The following is a 26932-nucleotide window of genomic DNA, read 5'->3' as shown; positions in this document are numbered from 1 at the left end:
ACCTCAGATTGTGGCTCTCATACAAGTCAAATGCACAGGCAAACATTAAACAAGCTTTGGCAAAGCCATTAGGTTTCTGCTAAAACCCATTGACGTTTGCCAATGTTTGTTTGCACTTAGGGCCGAATTCTTCAACTGAGCTATGGCTAGACTAAGATTGTCACTGCAGATATGTGTGCACCCACAGCAGACATCCACAGCAGCCAATTTTGAATGTGTTTTGTTACTACAAAGACCTTGGGGTTTGGCTTCTATCTCGCTGATTTTCTGAAATAGAAAAGCACACTGCACATGCATGAGGAGAGGTCCCTTTATATAAAATAAAAGTGCACATTTCTACCTGCAAACAGGAAAAGATGTCAGTGCAAGTTGGTTTCGGCCTAGTCATGCTAACTTAAGCTTAGCTGAATTGGGATGATGCATCCCAAATACAAAAATACCGGTCGCAAAGGGGCAGATTCTGAGAATGGTTAGAGCGGCAGACCCTGATGCAGAGGTCTAGCCCGGGACCAGGGTTCAATTCCCCGCCTCGGCGGGTCTTGGGCTCAAAATTCCATGGACCTGATAATTCTCGCCTCGGTGCCTATTCCAATCATGGAGTCCCACTCTGCAACTCTGGGCAATAGCTTGCCTAATCTCCACAACGGCCCCCACAACGCTAAGGATGCCTGGCCTCCATCTTGGGGGTGCCCAGGAGTGGACACCTCACAGGGAAAGCCAGGATGGGTTCCACAGCGGTATTCGTACATGCGCCTTGAGACCCTTGCGGGTGAGTAGTGCGCTATACAAGTATCAATTTACATTTACATTTTTGTGAGCGGATTTGACCTTGATGCATCTATGCCTTAGACTCCATTTCTTAATGTCCATGTTTAAAGCAATGCTCATCAATACGGCTCGAACTCTGTTCCTCAACTGAGAGGGCTGAAACTCCACTTCTTAACGTACACAGTTAAAACAATACTCCTCAATAGGGCTCAAACTCTGTTCTCAACATAGAGGGCTACAATTCCACTCCGCATAGATGGCTGAAACTCTACTGCTTGAAACAATACTCATCAATAGGGCCCGAACTCTGTTCCTCAACATAAAGGGTTGAAACTCTACTTCTGGACGTACATGGTTAAAACAATAATCATCAATAGGGCTTGCAATCTGTTCTTAACATTGATGGGTACACCAGTGCTCACCAACGAATGTATGACATCACAACGCATGCTTTCACAACGCATGCCTTTACAACGCGTTTTTCACAACGCATACCATTACAACGCATATTGCTTTGGGGCGCTGGATAGTGAATTGTTTAATTTACTATTCCAACTCCAGTCCCCGTGGATAGTAGGGAAGGTGTTGGATAGTAAATTAAACCTATTCCCTATCCTAGAGCGCCCCCCAGCGCAATGCGTTGTAATGGTTTGTGTTGTAAAAGTTGCGTCGTAATGGCACTGCGTAGTAAAAGTTGCGTTGTAATGGATGTCTCCCCTCACCAACAGGACTGAAATGCTGCTCTTTAACGTAGAGCAGTGGAGTCACTGGTGGGCACGAAAGTCCTCGCAATAGATAAAGATGCCTTTGAATGCTGTGTTTACCTTGTAAAGTTTCATGCACCTCACAGACAGAGGTCAAATACCAGGGGATGAACAAATTGAAAAGTGGCAGTGGTTTTCTGAAATCACAGCCAGCACCTCTGTCGTGTTTGCACAGTTAGAAGCAATACATGTATTTATGGCGTGCTCAATGCAGATATCATGCCACCCACAATATCATTAAATGCGCGATAATAAAATACCACGCATATACCATGTACAAAATTCAAATAGCAGAGCACTGAGCGTCTATAAGTTCAAACTGACTAGCTTGCAGCCAGATGAAAGTTTTTTTATTTTCCAAACGTCAAGTAGTCCATATGTCACAGTCTTGATCGCAAGTAGATCATTTTAACAAGTTGTTGACCCGTAGATAATACAGCCGACACGTGTTTCGTGGCTTGATGCAACTTTTTCAAGGCTCTAACTCAAAGGTCCCGAGATTTACTTATAGACTGAGTGCTACACGCTTTGGATTCTGAAAGATTATTACACTTCCTGAGGGTTTGACTCTTTGACCCATACTCAGCGAATGGGTCTGAGTACTTTCGGCCTACCGATACTTTTTAGTGACTAGTTGTGCAATTTCTACTTCCATGATTACAGAAAAGAGGGAGTAGTTTTTTAGTTATGCGTAACTTTTTGGACCTCAACTATGTGGACAATGTGGAGTTACAAAGACTGTTGACCTTTGAGTTAGAGCCTTGAAAAAGTCGCATGAAGCAACGAAACACGTGTCGGCTGTATTATCTACGTGTCAACAACTTGTTAAAACGATCTACTTGTTATCAAGACTGTGATATATGGACTACTTGACGTTTGTCCAATAAAAAAACTTTCATCTGACTGCAAGCTGGTCAGTTTGAACTTAGACGCGCAGTGCTCTGCTATTTGAATTGTGTACAAAATACCTGGGGTGTCTTCTGACAAATTGCTGCTTATGTTTTTAACCCAGTGACTGGTGTTCACAAACTCTTCTCACCTTGCAGTCAAAGAAAAATAAAATAAATTATTTGACAATCTTGCTGGGGTACAGAGAGTGTGAAAGGCTGTAGGTCAGGATTTACTTTTTTGTAACACACAACAAAATGGAAATATCTGTAAATGAACTGTACACTCTGTAATTATGAAAGAAAAAATGAAGCACATTTTTTGTAATTGTGATGGAAATACAGATTTTAATAGAATCAAAACAAATCAATATACTACTTGGTGATGCACAAATGATAAATATTCACTGAAACCCGATTTCCACAACATAGTTGTATCTGTAAAACTATATGTCTGTGCAAATTTAGTGGCCATTTCCATGGAAAATGTGCTGTCTGTAAATGGCAGTGCGTTACAACATGATACTTTAGTGCCATTAAACAAACAAGCATTGAAAATGTAATAGGTCTCGCCTTTGATTAAGTTAAAGCCATTTGCTTTGCTAATAATATTGTATAGCAAAGCAAACTTTAACTTAATGAAAGGCGAGACCTATTGCATTTTTAATGCTTGTTTAAGGTGTCACAGGAAAAGACAGGGTCTAAAAGTGACTTGTTTTGTGTGCTGGCATGTCGTTCAAAAAGTCTAGGTCAAAGACAGACCATAGCCTCCTTGATTTGTTACTAGCTAAATTGAATTCTGAGTTTGTGAACCTGCAAGTATGGCTGTGTCCTAAGGAAGTATGGCTGCCTGTAACCAGTGCATGTTTGTGGATTGCCCCTCTAGTCAATCCTGGGCAGCTTCTAAGGAGTACCCACCATTGCTGCATGCTTGCTCTTTGATGGACATACTATTTACATCATTTATAGCAGCTGACTGTATCCAGTGCATGCCTGCAGGTCCTATGGAGTATTTACTCTGTTTACTGATTACAGTACACTCAAGTCATTCATCTACCCCCTACAAAGGGGCCTCAAAAAGCATTGCTATTGTGTTAGTTCATCAGCACATTTCTGTGGGTTTCTACACCTCACTCTTGGATGGACTCAAATATTGTACTCTGTTTCGTTGTATGCAGGCTCTTCCTGTGGGTCACTCAACTATTGCGCCAGAGGAATATACAAGGTCTCTGCCATGAGTGACTGCATCTAGTGCATGCTATGCTGCTTATGATTGGTTTTCTTAGTGATCCAAATTACTGGGCACAAATATGCACAGTGTTCTTCACTCATCTTCCTGCCATCACACACCTTAGCTCAATGACCAAAGACAACAGCACCAATCTACTTGCTTACATATAACACTAACATGCTTCCTATGCAGGCCAAACTTGAATTCACCAGTCTCACAATAGAGCACTAGTCTATAGTGTAGCGCGGTACCCTTTTTATTGAATTACTTAAGCACCTCGCCAGGAGTTGGAAAGGTTATATAAAGCATCTACAACACATTAAATGAACCTAAAAAGGTGCTAGGTAGTTATTACACAGTATACTAGAAGGCAGCTTTGGCAAAGCAAAAGTCTAGAATGCTTCTTGACCCTTGCTGAGACTTTAGGTCTGCAGCATGACGGATTACGATACAAATTGGTAGGACACCAGATGGTGGACTGTTTGGTGGAGAAGAGAAAGATTTATCAGGAGAATAAGTCTTTCATTTATTCTCATTTTCCCTTTGTGGCGCCTTTCTTATGGCCTCTTGATACTGACAGTAAAGCCCATGGCGCCCCTCTTGCTGGGTCTACTCCGCCTCTTTCAGGATTCCCCTCTTCAAGCCTGCCGGCTATACCCAGACAGTGCCAGACAGATAGAAATCAAAGTCAGGCTGCATCCCTAAAAAGAGAATGTTTTCCAAACAAGGGCAGCGTTGTGAAGTGCATTGGGGGGGTGGGATTAACCTTCCCATCTGCACTTAAGTGGCTTTTCGAGAAAACAACTCTGTTACATCTTATTCTCAGCAGCGGAAACTACAAATAGTGCTGATTCAACTGATCCCAAATACCCTTAGGCACAAGGCTGCCGGCCTGTGCATGGGATCTTTGAAAGCAACACCGAAGAGCCCCTGAAAGGAGAGACCGGGCTAAATGTGCCTTTCCCGAAGCACGGCTGGAAAAGAATAACTGAGGCGTGTCATTCCCTTCATTCGTGTCAAATGCACGTGTGTTTGTGTCTTGGCTGCGACTGTCGCTCTGCTGGGAAATAAATGCCTGTTATGCTGAGCTAATGTTTATCAACGTCAGCTGGTTACAGATTTACAGCGGGCGGCACGGCGTCCTATTTTCGTGCTTGATCTGCATTTCCAGGGCAGCACTCAACAATGCAGCATGCAGAAAATCCTGGGGATTCCAAACATTTCGCAATACCACTGTCTGCACGGGAGAAAATGAAAAAGGCTAATCTTCAAGCCGTGTGACCAAGCCAAAAGAATCGTCAAAGCGTGGGTCATGCATGAACACTACATGTACATGATGCGTGGCGTATAACCTGCTCTTCCCATCTCCATTGTGCCCCCAATTACAAAAATAATTTACAATTATATTAATTGCCGAAATGTCTGCTTGCTATCATACTAACTGAACTCTGAGTAAATGGCGTGTCAGGAAATAGGGGTAGGTAATGTACGCTATAAAAAGCGTAAATATAGGGAAGATCATAATGTGCTCACATTATACCCCTGCATCCTTTAGCTAACAGTTAAGCAACAATTGTGCAGAAGAAACAGCGGGCACTGCATAAAATAAAAAAATGACCAAATGACATCTGTCCTCATCGAACCAAACATGCAGGGTGCACCATAAACAAGAGTGGTGCACGCGCGCTCGTGTGAAATCTGACACGACAGATGGCCCACTGCGCGCTGCTGCTCGTAACCGCAAGCCCTAGGCCTTTTCACATGCAAGAGCGTGTGAAAAGGCCAGAGTGATTCCAAAGGGTCGTTTTCCCAGGGCAGCGCATGCGCGCTGCGCTAGGCTCGACCTAATCACTTACCTCCGGTCCATTAATGCTAGGTGGGTCATGAAAGTTTGTTATAAATATTGAGTAGGAGTCGTGGTTCTAAAAAGTTTAGGAAGAACTGACAGCGGGTTGAAGCTCTTTTCAACTTACAAGGATCGGACTCAACCACCAAAATAGATGGACAAGTCTGTTCTCCTTAACGTCGAAGGCTGAAACTCTACTCCTGAACACAGAGAAATATAACTCTACTCCTCAACTTAAAGGGCAGAAACTCTGTTTCCCGACTTAGATTGTTAAACACTATTCATCACCAACTCCTCACCTCAGCATAAAGGGCTGAGACTACTTAATCGAGAAGGTTATACAAATACTCCTCAGCACAGCTCAAGATCTCAACATGGAGTGCTATGACTTTATTTTTTAACATAAATGGTTAAAACAATACTCTTCAATAGGTCCAATACAACACAGCTGAAGCTCTCAACATCGATCGGTACAATTATACTCCTCAACACAGAGGGATGAAACGCTACTTCATATCATAGATGATTAATCACTACTCATCAGCAGGACTGAAACACTACAACTCAGCAAAAAGGGTTGAAATTCTAGTTTACTCAACATACAAGGATCGAACTCCACCACTACAGTATCCATTTTATGACTTCCTCATTCTTAACTCCGCATCCCTACTTTTCATCCCTATTTCTCAACCATCATTCCTCTTCCTTTGGCCTTACTTCTCATCCTACTGCTCATCCATCATCCCTACCTCGTTTTCCCATTTCTCATCCATCACCCCTACATCGCATCCATCATCACTACTTTTCATTCCTGCGTATCATCCATCAACCCTACTTTTCATCCCTATTTCTCACCCATCATTCCTACTTCTCATCCATCATCTTTGCTTCGCATCCATCATCTCTACTTCTGATTCACCATCCCTATTTCTCTTCAATCATCTCTACTTCTCATCCCTCATTCGTACTTCTCTTCCATCATCTCTACTTCTGATTCCTGTTTTTCATCTCTACACCTCCTCCATCATCCCCACTTGTCATCCACAATCCCTGCTTCTCATTCACCATCCTTACTTCTAATCCATGATCCATACTTCTCCAATATCATCCCTGCTTCACATCCCTACTTCTCACCCATGATCCCTGCTCCTCACCTCTGCTTTTCATCCATCCCTGATTCTCACCTCTGCTTCTCATCCATCATTCCTACTTTTCTTCCATCATATCTGCTTCTCACCCATCATCCCAGCTTCTCACCTCTGCTTCCCATCCATCATCCTTTCTTCTCACCTCTGTTTATCATCCATCATCCCCACTTCTCATTCACCATCCCTACTTCCTATCCATCATCCCTACTTCTCATCCCCACTTCTCATTCTTCATCCCTGCTGCTCATCCCCACTTCTCATCCACGACCCCTACTTCTCATTCACAATCCCTACTTCCCATCCCTACTTCTCATCTAATATCCTTACTTCTCATCCATTATCCTTACTTCTCATCCATCATCCCTACTTTTCATTCCTCATCTCTTAGTCATACTAAGTGTTGTAAAACATCCTTCCCACTGATTGATTAGCAACAATCTACTGGAAGAAAACAGCCTTCCCGTTGCACATGCTGGTTGAGGACCGAGGAGAGAAAATACAGCTGATGTGTCTCCTTCAGTGAAACCATGGCAGTGCGCAGGCCTCTGTGGAAAGCTCTGATGGTTTGGGGAAGACAAGAGGCTTGTCTCATTCTCATTGCGCACTGTGCAGTTTGCTTCCAGAGAATACAAGTGAATGTGCAGCATTCCCATTTCCTTTAAGTGCCTTTCTATGTACACAGAGTTCTGTAGAAAGCTCTGATGGTTTGGAGAAGGCAAGGGACCTCCCAGCTTGGGCCATAAATCAACACTTGGAGACAGGTTAATACAGTTCATCAGAAACCTTTTCGGGTTCCAGTTATTTTTGTAACAAAGAAAATGTTTTGGCCCAAGGCTGCCTTTAGATCTGAGAATTTGCAGATTTCAGGAGCAAGGCTTCAGGTGTGTAGGACGTAGTGCTTAATTTGAGCCAGAGGTTTCCGAAGCTAGGCACTGGCACTAAATTGTCAACACCAGTGCTTGTGACAATGTGCCACAAGGTGGCACCAAACCATCAGAGCTTTCTACAGAGCTCTGTGTAAATAGAAAAGCACGTAAATAAAATGAAAAGCTGTACGGCCTTGGATTCACTGGTAGAAAGCTGCACAGTGTGCAATCGGAAGGCTGTTTTTTTCAGTGATTAGACCAGTAGAATGTAGCCCTCTCTCTAAATTCTGATTGGCTCCTGCCAACCAATCAATGTAAAGGTGTGTTTCACAGAACTGAAAGTGTGTTGGTCTGACTGAGGGATGAGCAATGAGAAGTAGGGATGAGAAGTAGGGATGAGATGTAGGGATGATGGATGATTCATGAGAAGTAGAAATAGGAAAAAGGAATGATGGATGAGTAGTAGGGATGAGAAGTATGGATGATGGATGAGCAGTAAGGAAAATGGATGAGAAGTAGAGATGAGGGATGAGGAAGGCCTAAAATGGATGCTGTACATCACTCACAAGACTCTCCTCCTCAGTGTAAAGGGCTCAAACACGACCTCTGACATTAGAGGGGTAGAACTGTTATTTACAGAGAGCTGAACTCCTCAACCAGGATCGAATTCTTAACACAGAGGACCACAGCTCTGCTCCTCAACATAGAAGGCTGAAATTCCACGAGGATCAAACTCCACCACTACACAGACCAAACTTTTTTCCCCAATGTTGAAAGCTGCAGCCCTACCCCTCAACAGTGGGGGTGCCGTTACTTCTTAGTGTGGGGAGCCAAGGTACTATGTTTCAACAGAGATGGTTGAAATACAAGTACCCCACAGTGGAGCTGAAGGTCTGCTACTCAGCAAAGATGATGGAAGTTCTACCAGGCTCAAACGCCAAAGCTCAACATCAACATGGCAAACTCTATTCCTCATTGTTGAGGGCTGAAATGTTACCGTTGTGTGGGGGTGATGTGGTGTTTACTCCGAAGATCTTTTCCTAAAGTTGGGCAACCTTCATAAGGATCTGGTGGGAACTCTTGCAGAGCTCCTGAACCCAGTGGTGGGGAAAGTGTCCCGCAGGGTACAAAGGCAGTCATGGTATAATTCAGCTTGTAGGGAGGCAAAGGGCAAGTTGATTGCGGTGCTGAAGCACTCCAGGGACCCTGGGGCAATCAGGTTGAGGAGGGCTGACCTAAAGCAAGCCATTCACAACGCGAAGGTGGCTTGGGACCACAAAAATTGGGAAAACATGTTGATCACCCTCCAGACAAAAGATACCCGTAAGTTTTGGCAAATTGTGAAAACAGGCTCATCAGAGCCGACCCAAGCAGTTAAGGCCAACATTGCGGCTGCGGCCTGGGAGGACCATTTTCGCTGCCTTTATGAAGAGCCGGCCACGGGTCTACCTAAGCAGCATGACTGCGTATCATTGGACCATCCTTCGTTGCTGGGTGGCCCAAATATTCATTCCTCAAATGTGGAAGACCCTGACCTCTTGCAGTTCTCTTTAGGCGAGGTTATTGCTGCAATAGCTAAACAGCCGACAGGGAAAGCCCCCGGATTAGACAAAATCCCGGGTGACTTATTTAAACACCAACCCACGATCTGGGCTCCATACCTGTTAACGGTTTTTAACGCAATTCTTGCAAGAATGGCGGTCCCCAGTACTTGGCTGGGAGCAGAGATTGTGCCAATCTTTAAGAAGGGCTCCCCTCTGCTCCCAGCCAACTATAGGCCAATCAGCCTGATCAATGTTTCGCAAAAACTTTTTGCGAGGCTGATTCTTGACCGCCTTCAGGATTGGATGGCAGACCACTCAGTCTGGAGTACATTTCAGGCGGGCTTTAGGAGCAAGGTTTCAACTATGGATCAACTTTTCCAGTTGGCCCTTATTTTCTGGAAGACTGTGAGGGTGGAAGGGGGCACCTTATATACCGTCTTTGTCGACCTCAGAGCGGCATTCGATCTTGTTCCGTGAAGTGAATTATGGACGGTATTGGCTAAACTCGGGCTCCCCCACCCACTTTTAGATGTTATTATCCGTCTACACACCCTAAATTATGCACAGGTAAGGTGTGGGAGGTTGGGCCGTCTCTCTAATGGATTCCCCGTTGGCAGAGGGGTAAGGCAGGGCTGTGTCCTAGCGCCGACTCTGTTTTGCCTCTTTGTCAACGGGGTAATCGATTTTTTAAATAATGTCAACAACACAGATGCACCGTGGCTTGGTGGCACTAGGGTGCCCGCGATCATGTTCGCGGATGACACCTTACTGCTTTCAAAATCCCCTATGGGGATTCAACGTATTTTGGAAGGGTTTGAGGCATTTTGCCGAGAGCATGGGCTCGAAATAAATGCCTCGAAAACTAAGTTTATGATTTTTAACCCCCCCAAAAAACTCGCCCCAATCCGTTTATAGGTGCTAACCAACTAGAAAGAGTTTACACTTTTGAGTATTTGGGCGTGACTATCAATGACAAATTGGAATGGGGCGATCATCAGGCCAAGTCACAGCTTAGATTGACGCAATTATCAGGGGGTATTATTAGGCTAGCAAATACCAACAGATCATCCATCAGGCCGCTAGCCCCACCCCTGGAGATTTATAGACTCCAGGCCAGAGGAGCGATCCTCCACGGTAGTGAACTCTGGGGGTATGCTTGTAAAAAAGATCTGGTCACCTTAGAAAATAAATTTCTCAGGCAACTGTTAAAGTTACCGACAAGTACTCCGCTCCTGCCACTAAGGCTGGATCTGGGCCTAAAACCGCTGGATCAAGTGGTGGGTGTGAAACCTTTAACCTTTTGGAGAAGACTATGGACCACCCCTGAGTTAGCCAACTACAGGCAGGAATTGCAGGGAATTCTTGCTCTACCGGCTGTAGAGAACATCCCATGGTTCAAATATATTAAATCTGAATTTGACCGGTTGGGCCTTCCGTCCCTGTGGAACGATCCCTTAGTCGCCCGCCAGGGTATGTCCCGTAAACTTCTTGTGGCTACATATTATGCATGCAATCTGGCATCCCATATCCAGGGTACACGCCCTGACTCATTGGTAAATACATTTCTCTTGGTAAAGGATTCGTATAAGTTCGAGCCAGTCTTGGATGACATTTTCCCAAGTCTGGCCCGGAAGCTATTCCTCCAATGGCGCTACAGCACTCTTCCGCTAAGAGCATTTACGAGTAAATGGAAACAGTCATCCCCGGAGAATTGCCCGGGCTGCACTTGTAGGCTGGAAGACGAACTCCATCTAGTCTTTTTTTGTCCAGCCTACACTGCTGCCAGAAGAACTTGGGTAACTCCATTATGTAAGAACCTAGGGTTTCGCAGATGCTCTGAGGCTTTCCGAATCCTTAAAACTGATTTGTCTAAAGTAACTGTGTTTGTAATGGCCAAGTTTTTTAGAGGCAGTTTGGTATAAGAGACTCCGCCTAATCTCCAGGTCACCCTAACTCTTCCCCGTTCCTGTGCCACTGAACCTGATAATTATGACTCTATATGCAAGAGCCAGTTTTATGTTATATTGTTTGATGTGCTTTAGCATCATTTTAGTATTTATGATAGACTGTTTGTGTATTAGTAGCATTGTAGCATTAAGCATTGATTTTGTACTGCTTCCCGAACATGCGACGAATTTTTGTGTACCTCCCTGGTTTACTAATGGGCTGAAAGTATATTGTTTTTTGTACCAATTTTATTGTATCTTTTATGGCAGAATGCCGAAATAAAGATTATTGAAAGAAAGAAGAAATAGGAAAAAGGAATGATGGATGAGTAGTAGGGATGAGAAGTATGGATGATGGATGAGCAGTAAGGAAAATGGATGAGAAGTAGAGATGAGGGATGAGGAAGGCCTAAAATGGATGCTGTACATCACTCACAAGACTCTCCTCCTCAGTGTAAAGGGCTCAAACACGACCTCTGACATTAGAGGGGTAGAACTGTTATTTACAGAGAGCTGAACTCCTCAACCAGGCTCGACTTCTTAACACAGAGGACCACAGCTCTGCTCCTCAACATAGAAGGCTGAAATTCCACGAGGATCAAACTCCACCACTACACAGACCAAACTTTTTTCCCCAATGTTGAAAGCTGCAGCCCTACCCCTCAACAGTGGGTGTGCCGTTACTTCTTAGTGTGGGGAGCCAAGGTACTATGTTTCAACAGAGATGGTTGAAATACAAGTACCCCACAGTGGAGCTGAAGGTCTGCTACTCAGCAAAGATGATGGAAGTTCTACCAGGCTCAAACGCCAACGCTCAACATCAACATGGCAAACTCTATTCCTCATTGTTGAGGGCTGAAATGTTACCGTTGTGTGGGGGTGATGTGGTGTTTATCAGCAGAGGAGCCACAGCACCCTGTCTCAACATAAATGGTTGAAATACGACTAGTCAACAGGGAGTTGAACGCCTACCCTCAACATAGAGGACTGATGGTGCGAGGAGCGGCTGAATCTTTTCTCAAGAGGGAGGACTGCAAATGTACTCATCAAGAAGTGCTGAAATTCTGCACCTCAACTGAAGGTCTTAAACTCTCCTCTAAGACCCTGGGAGATCTGAAACCTCATGCCTACGCAAGGAAGACATAACGCAGACACAACAAGAAAGGCTGAACGTCTACCCTTGAGAATGCACTCTGAAAATACATCCCATGACAAGGATGCCTGACATTCAGTTCTCAACATGCAGGAGCAAAATCTACCATCATCTAGGTCCGGGTTCTCCAAAGTCGGTCCTGGAGAGCCGGATCAATTCCAGATTTCTAGTATATACCTATTTAGATAAATGTAGGTTTATTAAAATTTGGCATGAGTCCGGCCCTCCAGGAACGACTTTTGAGAACCCTGGACTAGATGGTAATAGTTCATTGTTATATGGAACCTGGAAGCGCTGGCTCCGCCTTTCAATCTTTCAAGGTTGGTAAATTAATAATAATCCACATTTGTAAAGTGCGAACAATCACCCGTAAGGGTCTCTAGGCCCTGGGGGCCGTCGGGAAGATTAAGCGAGCTATTGCCCAGAGTCCCATAGTGCTGGGCTAACCTTCCGCCGGAGCCGGGGATCGAACCGTGATCCCCAGATTCCAGCGTCAGTCGCCCTGGCCGTGGCGCCGCACCTCTCCCACTTCGAACTATTGTGCTGGACCGTTGGCACTGCGGTTATTTAAAATGCTACAAAATGGCAACAGATCAGAGGCAGCTACAGTAGCAAGCATTCAAAAAAAATATTGTAATTAATTAGAATTGCTATAACTATTGTCAGCATAAGGTAATTGAAAGCGACCCCAGTGGACACGTTATATTTCTCATTTACATAATTCTACATTCATAAAAAAAAATGGTATTGTAGCCAAAGAAGAGCTGAAATAAAATGATTCTGCAGAATTTGGCTCCTTTGTGACAGGAAGACAGAATGATAAGATCCCTCGCTGGAGAGGGGCGAGAGGTAATTTCCAATTGGACATTATTCATTGGTTTCTGCCTGATGCTTCCCGGGTACGAATGCTTAATAAAAGCTGCCGAACGGCTTCTAAAGAGGGGATTTGGAGGTGGCCGGCTGTGCGCGGGGCGGGCGCTGCTTGTAAATAGCGGCTTTGTGCAGAGCAGGGATGAGTCATGCACAGGGAGGCTGTGTGCAGAATAAAGATGGGGCCGAATCCTGGGTCTGTGCAAGGAGCAGAGATGCTTTGTAAATGTTGTGGTTGAACACACAACAGGGATGTGTTGCAAATAGAGCAGCACGGATGTATGAGGGTAGCCATGCGCGGTATAAATGCGTAATCATTCATTCATGACAGAGCCATACAAAGCTGAACCACGCGTGCCTCTACAACGCCGTCCTAACCACGGTTGCATCTAAACCACGCATTCCTTTACAACGCATGCATTTACCACGTGTGCCTTTACCGAGTAATTTTCTGCTTCGTAAAGGGATATGCGTGGTAAAGATTACCACTACTCTGTAGCCCCCTCCCTAAAATCCTATCCCCCTACCTCGCCTTGAGGCCTAAAACCTACCCCACTCTGCCCTTAAAACTACCCCTTCCACTCCTCCTTCAGGGCATAAAGCCCTGCCGCCTACCAAATACGACCCGACCCCAGTCCCCCCACCGAGCCCTAAAACTTCCCTCTACGCTGGCCTTAAAACTACCCCTACCACTGCCCTGTTGCCTAAAAACCAGCCCCACATTAAATAAACTACCCGACCCCCTGCCATGAGCCCTAGAAATGCCCCACCCATAAACCCCCCCACATCCAGCCCTTAAAATTACCCCTAACCCCTCCACCAGCTCTGAACCCTAAAACCGACTCCACCCTTAAAACCTTCTCCCAGACCTTAAAACTACCCGACCCCCTCCACTTGAGCCCTAAAATACTCCCCCTTCCAAAAATGACCCCGCCCACAGCCCTAAATCCGACCCCCACCTTTAAAAACTACCCCCCAAACCCGGCCCCAGCCCCACTTACCTTTCCGCGTACGGAGCTTCCTGTCTTGCCTTTTCCTCTTCTTCCCGCTCACCTGAACACTAGACCGCTATCTGCCTTACCCACGCGTATGCGCGGTTACGGCAGATGTGCAGTTCAGGCATGCGTGGTTACGCTTACGGGGAACCAGCACGCGCAGTTCAGCCTGCGTTTTAAAGTCCGTTTCCCAACCAGCATGCAGTGTGCGCATAGATTGTAATTACTACGTCTGTGCGCAATAGGGGTGTGTTAGACCTGGCACCTTGGCGTGAGTCTCCCTTCCACTTTTTTTGCTGATGTGCCTCAGATGTTTTGCTGGTGTTCGAGGCTCAGGGCACTGCGCCACGGCCAATCCGTGCCGCAGTGCAAGTGCTCCCAATGTAAAGTGTATGTGTAATTGATTTCCATGATTGGCTTATTTGGTTTACTGTCAGTCCCCAGTAAAATGCACAAGGAGTGCCGGGGCTTGTAGATACAAATGCTGCTAGTGGGCCTGCAGCGCTGGTTGCGCCACCCACAGAAGCGGCCTCGTAAAACCTGACTCGGGTCCGCCACCGCAGACCCCGCGTACAGTCCCGTACTGTCACGCTGACTGCGCAAGTGCCCACACTTACCAGTCCCTCAACCTTCCCTAACCTCCATGTCAGTCGTCCCTATGGTAGGCCTACAGGCAGGGGGAATTGAAGCGTAAGGTAGGACAAGCCTAGAGTGTGACATGTCCTCATAGTGAATTACCGCCCTTTTCGTTCTTCACTATGGAAGTGCTACCGGTTCCCTTAGGCCAAGGTGAGCTGTCGGAACAATTACATGCTATAGTCCCGCCAGACTCAGGGAACACAGTAGCATGTCAAGTTTAGTATGCCTGAGCTCAGAATAATAAAATACTTCCTTTAGTAAGGTTTATTTTAATATCCTGTGTTTGCAAATGCTACTTTTAGAAAGATAGCCTTTGCTCGCCTAACTATTTAGCCCGCCTCTGCCAGGATGTGTATCTGTTGTCTGGGTTTGTGTGAGTGACAGGGCTGGGAGATTCCCGGGGACAGTTGGGACCCCCAGGTGGTGAATAGGGTGCTTACACCAGGATGGGTGGGCAGAGTAGTCCTTGACTCTGAGTAGGGTTGTGCTCCACCACCTGGCTCCACCCCCCTGCGGAGCGTCTGATGTCCCTGTCCGCACTCTGAAAGAAGACGGCAGCTTCCTGTAAACAGAGTGCTCCAGAACCGGGTTGAACTAGGCTCAGGCCCCCTGGCCTGCAAAGACAAAAGAATCGTAGTATAAATATGGGAGCTCCGCTCCTTACAAATCAGATCCAGTTTTGACCACGATGAACCTCTGCCTCACTAGAAGGACCAAGAGAAGCTGAAGGACGGAAACCGGTCTGAATCCTGTAAGACTGGCCTACAGTGGTGCCTTGCTGAGAACAGAGAGGAAAGGACCAGAAAGGACTTTGTAGACTTGTGCCTGAAACGATCTCCAAGGGCTTGATCAAGAGCTTGCCCCCTGAACGGAACCCCAGGATCATTGGGTTCTATCTGCTTGTGCCCGTCTGCTGTTGGGCCTTAGTTCTTATTCCCTCGCCGGAGTTGTGACTCGGGTGCCCTCGCCCCCTCCCAGGTCGTGACAGCTCGGAGCCTGGTCGCCCCGCCGTAGAGAGCCCGCTCATCCCTGAGCCGCTCTCCGCTTCAGTGCCGGGCCACCTGCTCTCCTGTCACCTCGCCGCTAACGGAGCGCGTGGTGCACCTCTCATCTTCTCCCGCCGGAATCTGCACGGAGCGCATTCCATAGCCTCGGACGGTCCGTACGTCGTAACGTACCCAACTCTCTTGCTTTGCCCTCCTGCATACCAAGACCCGTGCCGCACCTCAAGAAAGGCCTCCCCGTACCGTGGTACCGGAAGCCTGGTGTTGCACCCGTCTGCCGTAGAACGTGACGCCCCTCACAGATCCACGAGTACGACCAGGCGTGCTAAGAAGTAGTACGCCCCGCAGGCCTGAACGGCGCCTCGCCCTGTGAGCTGCATCGACCCCGGATCGCCACAACCCTCCACAGTCCTGCTCCTCCACCTCGCACCTCGAGGGGGACCTGAGCCGGAGAGATCCTCTGGAGAACCGTCGGCCTCGTTCGGAGTCCGCCATCACCAGCCGCGCCTGAAACGCCTCGGACGTCCACAAGCAAGGTACACTTGAACTCCGTCCCGAGTTCACATCGGATCCAGGGTCCGCAACGTTCTTATTTCCCTGTCATCGTACCTTACTGAACAACGAACATTTAAAGACTTAGGGCCAGATGTAGCAAAATCAGAAATACCGACTCTTAATTACCGAATTTTACCGATTCGGTAATTAAGAGTAGGTATTTCTAATGTAGGTACCAATTCGGTAAATTTTACCGAATCGCTAAAAATCGGTATTTACCGATTCGGTAAATACCGAATCGGTATTTGATATTGAATCCTATGGGCCTTGAAGCCCATAGAATCCAATATCAAATATCGATTCGGTATTTACCGAATCGGTAAATACCGAATTTTGCAAGGGTGCAGGGGGTGTCACTTTGACACCCTCTGGCACCCCTGTTTTAGGCTTGTGTGCCATGTGGCACACATACATGCACATACATACAAAGCCCTGTGTCAATGTTAAACTTGGCACCTACATTCCAAAAATGCATTTTCGGTAATTTTACCGACCGGTATATTTACCGATTCTGTAAAATATACAGATTCGGTAATTTTACCGATTCTGTAATTTGACAGAATCGGTAAAATTACCGATTCGGTAAAATTACCGAAAATGCATGTTTTTTATCACCCTACATCTCCATGGCCATTTACCGGTCGGTAACGGCCGAATTCGGCTGTTACCGGACGGTAAATGGCCAAAATCTCCCACCTACATCTATTATAATCTGGTGGCCTCAAATCGTTAAACATTACATGGTCTTGTGATAATCCTGCTTGAATCTATCTTTTATATAAAGTATACGTATTTTTGATACAACTACACGACTGGTGTCCATTTGTGGTGGGTCGGTGGGTTTACTGTGTGTGATCATAAATGCTTAACTTACTATCGCCCTGAGGATTAGCCTTGTCTGCTCGCGCCACACTACCTAGAGGGTGAGCAGGGGTTATTCGAAGGAGTAGTTCCCTTGCCCTGACGTGGAGCTGAGGGTCCCTGCTTGTCGCAAGTGCATACCTGTGCCAACCAGAGACCTCCGATTCCAACAGGGTGGGTTGTAAATACTAAAGCACTGTGCAGAAGATGAATGGGTCTTATGCACTGAACTGATGGGTTATAAATACCATGGCGTTATGCAGAACAGGAATGAGTTTTAAATACTAAGCATATGCTCTATAGGGGATGGTTGTAAATACCATGGCACTGTTTAGCAAAGGAATGGGACTTGTCCGCTGCCTGTAGGCACTATATAGATAAGTTGTCCAGAACAGGCTTGAGCTGTAGAAGCTATGTTTATGCCCAGTACAGACGGGTTGTACATACCATGGTAGTGCACAGAATAAGAATAGGTTGTAAATACTGTGTGTATAAATAATGCTGATGAATTGTAAATAATGTCACAATGTGCAGAATAGGAATAAGTTGCATATACTTTATTAATGCACAATATGGATGGGTTCTAAACACGACAGCAGTGTGAGAACAAGGACGGGTTGTAAATACGTGTATGGACACATGAGATGGGTTGTAAATACCATGCTAGATTGCAGAATAGACACCGCTTGTAAATCCTGCGTTGTAAATGCACATTACTGTTAGGCGGCAAATATGACAGAGTGCAGAATAGGGCTGGGTTGCAAATATTGTGGTTGTATGTACAGTTCAACTGGGGTGTAAGTGCTAGACGATGTGCAGACTGGGGAAGCGTCATACATCCGGTGGCTGTATCTACGGTGCACCTGGGGTGTGCGTACTAGACAATGTGCAAAACAGGCATGGGTTATATATACTGTGTACAGTTCACCTGGGTGTAAGTACTAGACAATGTACAGAATGGGGATGAGTTGTAGATATTGTATGTAAGCACAATAAAGGATAGAATGTTAATGCTACTATGGCAGTGTGCCGAATGGGAACGGGTGTTAAATGATGTGGCTGTATGTACAGTCCACCTGGGGTGTAAGTACTAGACAATGTTCAGAATGGGGATGGGTTGAAAAATACGGTAGCTGTATCTACAGTAGACCTGGGTGTAAGTAGACAATGTGCAGAATGGGGATGGGTTGTAAATACTGTGGCTGTGTGTACAGTTAACCTGGGGTGTAAGTACTAAACAATGAGCAGAAATGGGATGGTTTGTAGATAATGTATGCAGAACAAGGACAGGTTGTTAACACTATGACAGTGTACTGACTAACAATAGGTTATTAATATCATTTGTACGTACAATGGGGGTGGGCTGTACAGACCACGTGGAGCCACAATCTGGACGGGTTGTAAACACATGGCCCTGTGCAGAATAGGAGTGTGTTGTAAATAGTGTAGTAGTCTGCTGATCAGCGACTTATTTTAAACGCTGTGGTTCAAAGTACCAGTGCAGAATGAGGATGGGTTGTAAATACCGTGAGTGTGCACAGTTAGTGTACTGTTGTGTGCATACCAGTGCTGAGATGTAAACACAATGACCGGATGAAGCATAGAGATGAGTTGTACACCCTCTGACTGTAGGCCCATTAAGGAGGGCTCTACCTACTGTGTCTCTGTGCAGCATAGTGCTAAGCTGCAGAGGATAAATCAGTGTTCAGAGTAGGAGCCGGGTGGGACTACTGATAAATGAGGATGGCCCTAATATCTATGTCTGTTTTGACTCTAGAGATGGGTTGGCAATATTGGGGTGCAGCTTCATTCACAATAGGAGTGAGTTGTCCATACTAATGGCGATACAGCGCTATACAGATCATAACATAAGGTCCGGTATAGGTGTATCCTACAGACCTGGATTGTATACACTTCAGAGGCGGAATGGGTTCTAAATGATGACTGTGCACCAAGAAGTGATGTGTGGTGTTGCTGTGGTTGTAAATGTTAAAGCTCTATAGGGATTGGCTATAAATCCTGCAGAATACAGATGGATTGTAAAGTTTGACTGTGTGCAGAGTAGCTGTGGTTGGATTTGTTGGTGCTGTGTGCAGGATTTGGATGGGTTGGTCATTATGTGACTGTGCACAGGAGAGAGATGCATTGTAAATACTGAAACCCTACCCTGGCTGTTCTGAGTATAGAATAGATGTGGGCTGTAAATACTGTGTTATTTGAAGAATAATAATGGGCTGGAAATGCTGGCGAGGAGCTTATGTGTACATAGTGGGAATGGACTCTGAGTGCTGAGCCCTTCTGTAGAGTTGGGGTAGGTTTGTATTTCTGGGGCCTTATGCTAAATAAAAATAGGTTGTATGGTTAATACACACTGCATGTGTGCTATTCTGTGTACAGGCCGCACATTTCTTCTGCACTCATACATGGTCAGAGAATGGCTTCCCCAGAGCCTCTCGCATGCTGGAATTCCCTCAGTTTCTTCTCTTGTTTCTTGGTCTACACTCCTGTTCACAGTTTCACATCCTGCATTCCAACGTAGCGTAAAACTGGGGTAGCGCCAAAACTAACACCTTCCCAAAGCAGGCGTAACAAGGAGAAATGTTTAAATTTCTCATTGATTTCTATTTTTTCTCTTTTCACATGTGCTGCATTCTGCAGCACACATAGAATGAGGAAAATGCCTCCTTTGCTTTGTTTTTGGGCAGGAAGGTATCGTTTCCTGTAGATAAACACTCATGTCAACAACACAGACACGCTTGCACAAAGTGCAAGGGTGCCTGAGTTGGTGCTTGGATGCAGTTTTTGTGCTTGAGCTGGCCGAAAGGACAGGAATGAGCTGTATCTTTTAGATACAGTGCATTCCTGCTAGATGGCTTGCTGTGCTGCCCTATGCCAAAATGTTGTAAATATGCCCCTCAGCCTGCAAATTCCCCCAAAAATATAGAGACAAAGACTATGACATGACTGAAACAGTACAAAAAAGTTCTTTACTTTCCCATGAAAAGTAAATCCATGTGTGCATAACATTAGGACACAAATCTTAGCAGAGATTTTCATTAGTTTTAGGAGTCCATTCCTAACTTGCTGTGCTATATGAAAAATAAATTGAACAATGAGTGAATGAAGAAAATGTTTGCATCGTGACATTTGTTATGTTAATGTACACAATATGCCTATGTAAGCAGTGGCTTAGCAAGCAGGGGGGCGGTCCACTGCGGGTGGCATGAGTTTTGGGGACGGTGGCCTCCTCCCCCTGATCTTACCTGCGGCTGCCGCAGGACTCGCCGGCAACCCCGCATCCCTACTCTTACATACAGCCGCCACGCGCTGCAAAATGTTTAGCTACACCACTGTGTGTAAGTGCATAGGTTTATGCACTAGTATTGTGTATTCCCCAGGGATCTTTCTGTAACCTGTAGGAATCCTGTGGGAGTCCCACAGGAGCTTCTCAACATTGCATCTTTCTGACATTGAAAAAATGGGAATCACGGAGCCGACTGATAGGGGCTATTGTTGTCTACAGTGCTACAGAACACAAAGCATGCTGATAGCTCTTGTTACATAAAATAACTTTGCTGGAAAGCAAAGGTTTCAATGGATGTTGAAAGTACAAGGGGCATAGGCTGAAACACAATGAAAAAAGCAGGTGTCAAAATTTCTGACAGCAACAGTTTCAATGTTTATTAAAAAATAGATGTGGGAGTTTGCCTATTCCGCGCTCCACTCACAGCAAAGAGTTTTGGAAAAACTCCGTGTGGTGGAGTTTTTTTCTTGTGTGTGGCTCAATATCGGTAAGTCGGAAAGCGCAACTGAGAAAATCAAGCGCTAGACCACCTCGTGCAGGGAATTCTCAACACGTGCAGTCGCGCCAGTTTGCTACTGCTCACGTTGAAAAAGCTACGGCTCATGGTCTGAAAGCTGCAGCTGAAGTAGAAAATCTACTTGAGCAGCAGAAAGAAGCAGCACCCTCTCGCGCACAGTTAGTCGGTTCGCAAAATAGTGAATCATAGTGGGCCTCAATACCTACCTCATGAATATTACTGAGGTAGGTTGCAAATTGAAACCCACTACATACAATATAATGTGATGTTGAGACAATATTGCATGAATGTAGATTCGTTGTTGTGAATGTACATTGGTCTAAATGTACACTCTTTGCAATAATTGTCCATTTGTAGGGTGAAATGTACTTTGTTGGTTGAAAGGAGCATTTATTAAAGTTGAAAGTAAACTGTCTGAATATACATTTACTAGAGCCGTGTGCATTCATTTAGGCTTCACACCATGTGACGTAGAAAAGTAATGAGTAGACTTGGTTCCAGTGTCTTAAGCATGATCATTTAATTTTGACAAAAGTAACCACACTTTCAGAACTTGCATTGGTAATGGCTTTGTTGAGTACTGTCTGACTGTATAATGTGAGCCAGATACTCACTGTTTATGGATTTATTCACCAGTGTGTCACTTCGATATCTATATGTGTGTGCATTAATATAGAGGGAAGAGAAATGGTGTGCTATGGGTGTGAAAAAACAGGGGAGTTTAAGTTTCAAAGTTTGCCTTGCAGCTTTTTTAAAACCCTTCCCAGCTTTGTAAAGAGTCTTGCAGGCTAAGTTAAAAAGCAGAAGAAAAGGGCCCTGTGCAGAGCATCAAGTAAGTTCCATCTTAGTGGCTCCCGCAAGCCGCTTACCTCACTTCCTCCTTTATGGAAATCCTAGGATGGGACTTCCAGTTGTAGGGAAGTGAAAGTATTAAGCTCATTGGATGGTGGGTGTTGTATCTAACCCTGGGCAGAGTTCGCAAAGTTGCACTACGCGGAGCTAAGCAAAGGGCAAAAAAAACCTCTGTTGCACTAAGCGGCGCTTGTCCGCATTGTGCAATCATTGCGAACGGCACCTTGCACAGCGCAAATGGTCCCTTCTTTCTCTTTTCTGCCGCTTGAGTAAATTTTTACTCGAGTGGCAGCTTTCTCAACGCGAACAAGCAGTTTTTCATTGCGAGCGGTTGCGAGCAAACGGGATCACTCGCAATGAGAAACCAGACCACCCAGCATTAAGAAATCTCGCCGGGATGTTTATTTTCCACGCTTGCGCTCGCCAACTTGAAATTGACGATTGTGAACAAGGAAAAATCTTGCCATGAGGTTAATTTTCCTCGCTCGCGCTCCCCAACTTGATGTTGGTGAACGCCAGTGAGGAAAAAACTCTTTTGTAACTCCGCGAGCTCCGCGTAACGCAGAGTGTGGGAAACTCCCCAAACTCCATGAGCGGAGCGGAGTTTACTGTCCAGGCTTAGTTGTATCCCAACTGCCACTGTTCTGTTTCTCACTGCTATGTATTATAAACAGGAAACAGTTCACAGGAGCTGGATGCTTCTAGGAACTTCTGCTGCAGTAAAAAACAGATGAGGTGTTATGAAACTATAGAGAACAATAAATGACAATGTGAGGCTCTCATGACATGATAATGAGGCAGAGTGGTTTGTAGATATGAGAGACCAGACCTCAATAATAACTATGTGGCTTTTATTTCACACATTTTTTTAAACCATTATTGAAAAAAGTTCAACATAATACTGTTTTGTGCTGCTATATGATTTCTAGCCTTTTTATTGGTCGCCAGCCCTGATTAACAGGGCTGATGGATTATTAGTGATTTATGGAGAATAAATGATTCATCACTTCTGTGAAAATATTTTGAAACCACAGCTGAAAAGACCTTACAAGTACGATTCAAAAGCTAAAAAAATGGTTTACACCATTTATGATGTCTCTGGTACCAAAGCTCCCCAAAAGTCATTGCTCATGGAGTTCAGAGAAGTCCTGTTGCTAAAATACCCCTGCCTGTACAACTTGACAGGCATGCCTGTGCCCACTATCAATGTTTATTTGGATTCATCCTTACCCATTAGCCAGGATGCTGTAGAAAGTGGATAAAGAGTTTGGTCAAAGGGTCGATCCATTAGACCCACCATCACTGAAGATGTGTAACTTTTGCTTCTTAGACATGTAAGAACTCTCTGTTGTGCAGTGGCTTGTTGACAATGAAGAACATCAGGATTATAACACACCCCACCATACTTCAGTGTTTAACTCATTGACCAAAGTTAGCTACCGGTGGGGGGCGTCAGGAATACTATGTTTGTGACCACCAAAATATTATTTGACCATAATCGGAAACAATATCACAGCCTTCTTTTGTCCTGCCCCTTACTGAATGCGTACTCTCTGGTATACTGTGTATACAAGTGAGGCAGTGTGGGATGGAGATGGTACACACTATGTGATATTATTTGCAGCCCTGCCTCAGAGTTTGAGTCTAACCACTTTATCTCTGAACAGCCGTTAACATGAGATTGGTGCGATCATGCGCACAGTGGTGGTCCGTCATTAAGGGCAGTGGGGCTTTGCCCTCCTGGATTTTGTAAAACATGAGTGGCTCTCAGGCTGAGTAAGGCTCAGCTTGACACACTCACTATTTCAGGGTCAGGCAGCCAGGTGCTTTACATGTGCAAAATGCCCGGGTGCCAGGCAGCCTGAGCCAAGCTTTGCTATGTTGAAGATTTCACAGCCCGGAGGGCGCGGTCTCATTTGACCGGCAAAGTCTTTTGAGAGACTCCATCTCATGACGAGGGGATGCGTCACTGATAGACTTAGACCTGGGCCCATCAGTTTCAAGTCCTGAAGTGACCTGATCTGACTGTCGATCAGTGATGCCTCATCACAGACTGGGGTAGGGTCAGCAACTCTCACTGACCCGATCACACTCTGTGAGAAAGTAGGGAAGGCCCCCCTCTTATTGGCTAACCCATGACCAAGTCAGGCAATGAGTGGAGGTGGCTGGATTCTCTGGCAGTTCCTTCTTTCCTCAAAGCCTCCAGGAACCACAGAGGCCTTCCTGCTTCTCCCTTCCACCACCTGATGTCACCCGGGGTGCCGGTAGGTCCTTGTTGAATGCATGTATGTATGTGTGAATGTATGTGCATGTGCATGCTGTGAATGGGTTTGTGTATGTGCTTGTGAATGGAGGGGATGAAAGTGCATGTGGATGAGTGTGAATATCAATCAATCAATCAATCATGACACTTGTATAGCGCGCTACTCACCCAGAAGGGTCTCAAGGCGCTTGGGGAAGGGGTCTGCTACTGCTCGAACAGCCAGGTCTTGAGTTGTCTCCTGAAGGCGAGGTGGTCCTGGGTCAGCCGAAGGTGGATGGGGAGGGAGTTCCATGTCTTGGCCGCCAGGTAGGAGAAGGATCTGCCTCCGGCGGGTGGCTCTTCGGATGCGTGGTACGGCGGCGAGGGCGAGGCTAGCAGACCGTAGCTGGCGGGTGGGAATGTGGAAGGTCAGGCGGTCGTTGAGGTGCTTGGGGCCCAGATCGTGGAGAGACTTGTGTGCGTGGGTGAGGAGCCTGAACATGATCCTCTTGTTGACGGGGAGCCAGTGCAGGTCCCTCAGGTGGCCGGAGATGTGGCTGCGTCGGGGGATGTCCAGGATGAGTCGGGCGGAGGCGTTGTGGATGAGTTGGAGTCTTCTCTGTAGCTTGGCTGTGGTTCCGGCGTAGAGGGTGTTTCCGTAGTCCAGTCGGCTGGTGACGAGGGCCTGGGTGACCGTCTTCCTGGTTTCGGTCGGGATCCATCGGAAGATCTTGCGGAGCATGCGGAGGGTGTGAAAGCATGAAGAGGAGACGGCGTTGACTTGTCTGGTCATCGAGAGGGAGGAGTCCAGGATGAAGCCCAGGTTGCGTGCGTGGTCCGTTGGCTTGGGGGCGGTGCCCAGGGCTGGGGGCCACCAGGAGTCATCCCAGGCGGAGGGTGAAGGTCCAAGGATGAGGACTTCCGTCTTGTCTGAGTTCAGTTTCAGGCGGCTGTTCTTCATCCACTCGGCGACGTCTTTCATCCCTTCGTGGAGGCTGGTTCTGGCGGTGTCGGGGTCTCTGGTGAGGGAGAGGATCAGCTGGGTGTCGTCGGCGTAGGAGATGATGTTGAGGTTGTGTTGGCGTGCGATGGTGGCGAGAGGTCTCATGTAGACGTTGAAGAGGGTGGGGCTGAGTGATGATCCTTGCGGGACGCCGCAGATGACTTCGGTGGCCTCGGATCGAAACGGGGGGAGGCGGACTCTCTGTGTTCTTCCGGCGAGGAACGAGATGATCCACTTCAGTGCCTTCTCTTGGATGCCAGTGTTGTTGAGGCGTTGGACTAGGGTGCGGTGGCAGACAGCGTCGAATGCTGCGAAGAGGTCCAGGAGGATGAGTGCCGCTGTTTCCCCGTTGTCGAGAAGGGCTCGGATGTCGTCGGTGGCTGCGATGAGGGCGGTCTCGGTGCTGTGGTTGGCTCTGAAACCGGACTGCGAGGGGTCGAGGGATCCATTCATCTCGAGGAAGGCGGCAAGTTGTCTGTTGGCGATCTTCTCGATGACTTTGGCAGGAAAAGGGAGGAGCGAGATGGGGCGGAAGTTTTTGAGGTCGGTGGGGTCCGTAGTTGGTTTCTTCAGTAGGGCTCTGAGCTCGGCGTGCTTCCAGCTCTCCGGGAAGGTGGCGGTGTTGAAGGAGGTGTTGATGACGTCTCGGAGTTGGGGTGTGATGGTGGAGTCGGCCTTGTTGAAGACGTGGTGGGGCAGGGGTCAGTCGGAGATCCGGAGTGGATGGTGTTCATCGCGCAGGTTGTGCCTTCAGTGGTCACCGTGGTCCAGGTGCGGAGGGTGGCGGTGGGGTGCATTGGTTCGCTGGTTGGGTGCGTGGATAGTGCGCCGAAGCTGTTGTGGATGTCGGCAATCTTGCGGTGGAAGAACGAGGCGAGGGAGTCGCAGAGATCTTGTGAAGGGGTGATGTCGTTGTTGCCGGTGCTGGGGTTGGAGAACTCCTTGACGATGCTGAAGAGTTCCTTGCTGTCGTGGGCGTTGTTGTCCAGTCGATCCTTCAGAGATTTCTTCTTGGTGGTGCGGATGAGCTGGTGGTGCTTGCGGGTCGCGTGTTTGAGGGCGGTCATGTTGTCAGTGGTCCGGTCGAGGATCCAGGCTTTCTCGAGGGTGCGGCAGGTCTTCTTGGAGTCCTTGAGTTCGTCGGTGAACCAGGGGGCCTTTTTGCTTCTGGGTTTGCTGGGAGGGTTCTTCAGTGGTGCGAGGTCGTCGGCGCAGGCGGTCAGCCACTGCGTGAAGTTGCGGGCTGCTTCGTTGGGGTCCGGTGTGCTGGCAGGAGGGTTCTGGCTGAGGGAGGTGGTGAGCTGGTCGGCGGTGATCTTGCTCCAGCTTCTGTGAGGGACCTGTTGCGGGTGGTGGTGGTTTTTCTGAAGCTGAAGTGGACGCAGCTGTGGTCGGTCCAGTGAAGTCCGGTGGAGTGGCTGAAGGCGATGTGCTTGCTGGATGAGAAGACAGGATCAAGCGTGTGGCCGGCGTAGTGGGTGGGGGTGTTGACCAGTTGCTTGAGTCCGAGGTTGGTGAGGTTGTCCAGCAGGGTGACGGTGTTGCGGTCCTTGTTGTTTTCCAGGTGGAATTTGAGGTCCCCTAGGAGGATGTAGTCGGCGGAGGGGAGGGCGTGTGGGCTGATGAAGTCTGTGATGTCTTCGCTGAATTGTGTGCGTGGTCCTGGGGGTCTGTAGATGAGGGTGCCTCTTTGGGTCGGTGTGAATCTGGAAGTGGAGGTGTTCGGCAGCGGCGTAGGTGTCGTCGGCGTCGGTCGTGATGCGGATGGTGTTCTTGTGGATGATGGCGATGCCTCCTCCGGTCTGGTTGACGCGGTCCCTCCTGATGATCTTGTATCCATCCGGGATGGCAATGGCGATGTCGGGGGCTGAGGAGGCGGTCATCCATGTTTCAGTGGGGAAGGCGATGTCTGGTGAGGTTGTGTCGAGGAGGTTCCA

Source organism: Lissotriton helveticus, chromosome 4_2 (assembly GCF_964261635.1).
Source record: "Lissotriton helveticus chromosome 4_2, aLisHel1.1, whole genome shotgun sequence".
Lineage (NCBI taxonomy): Eukaryota > Metazoa > Chordata > Amphibia > Caudata > Salamandridae > Lissotriton > Lissotriton helveticus.
The sequence above is the reverse complement of the archived record's forward strand: the minus strand, read 5'-3'. Positions refer to the sequence as shown.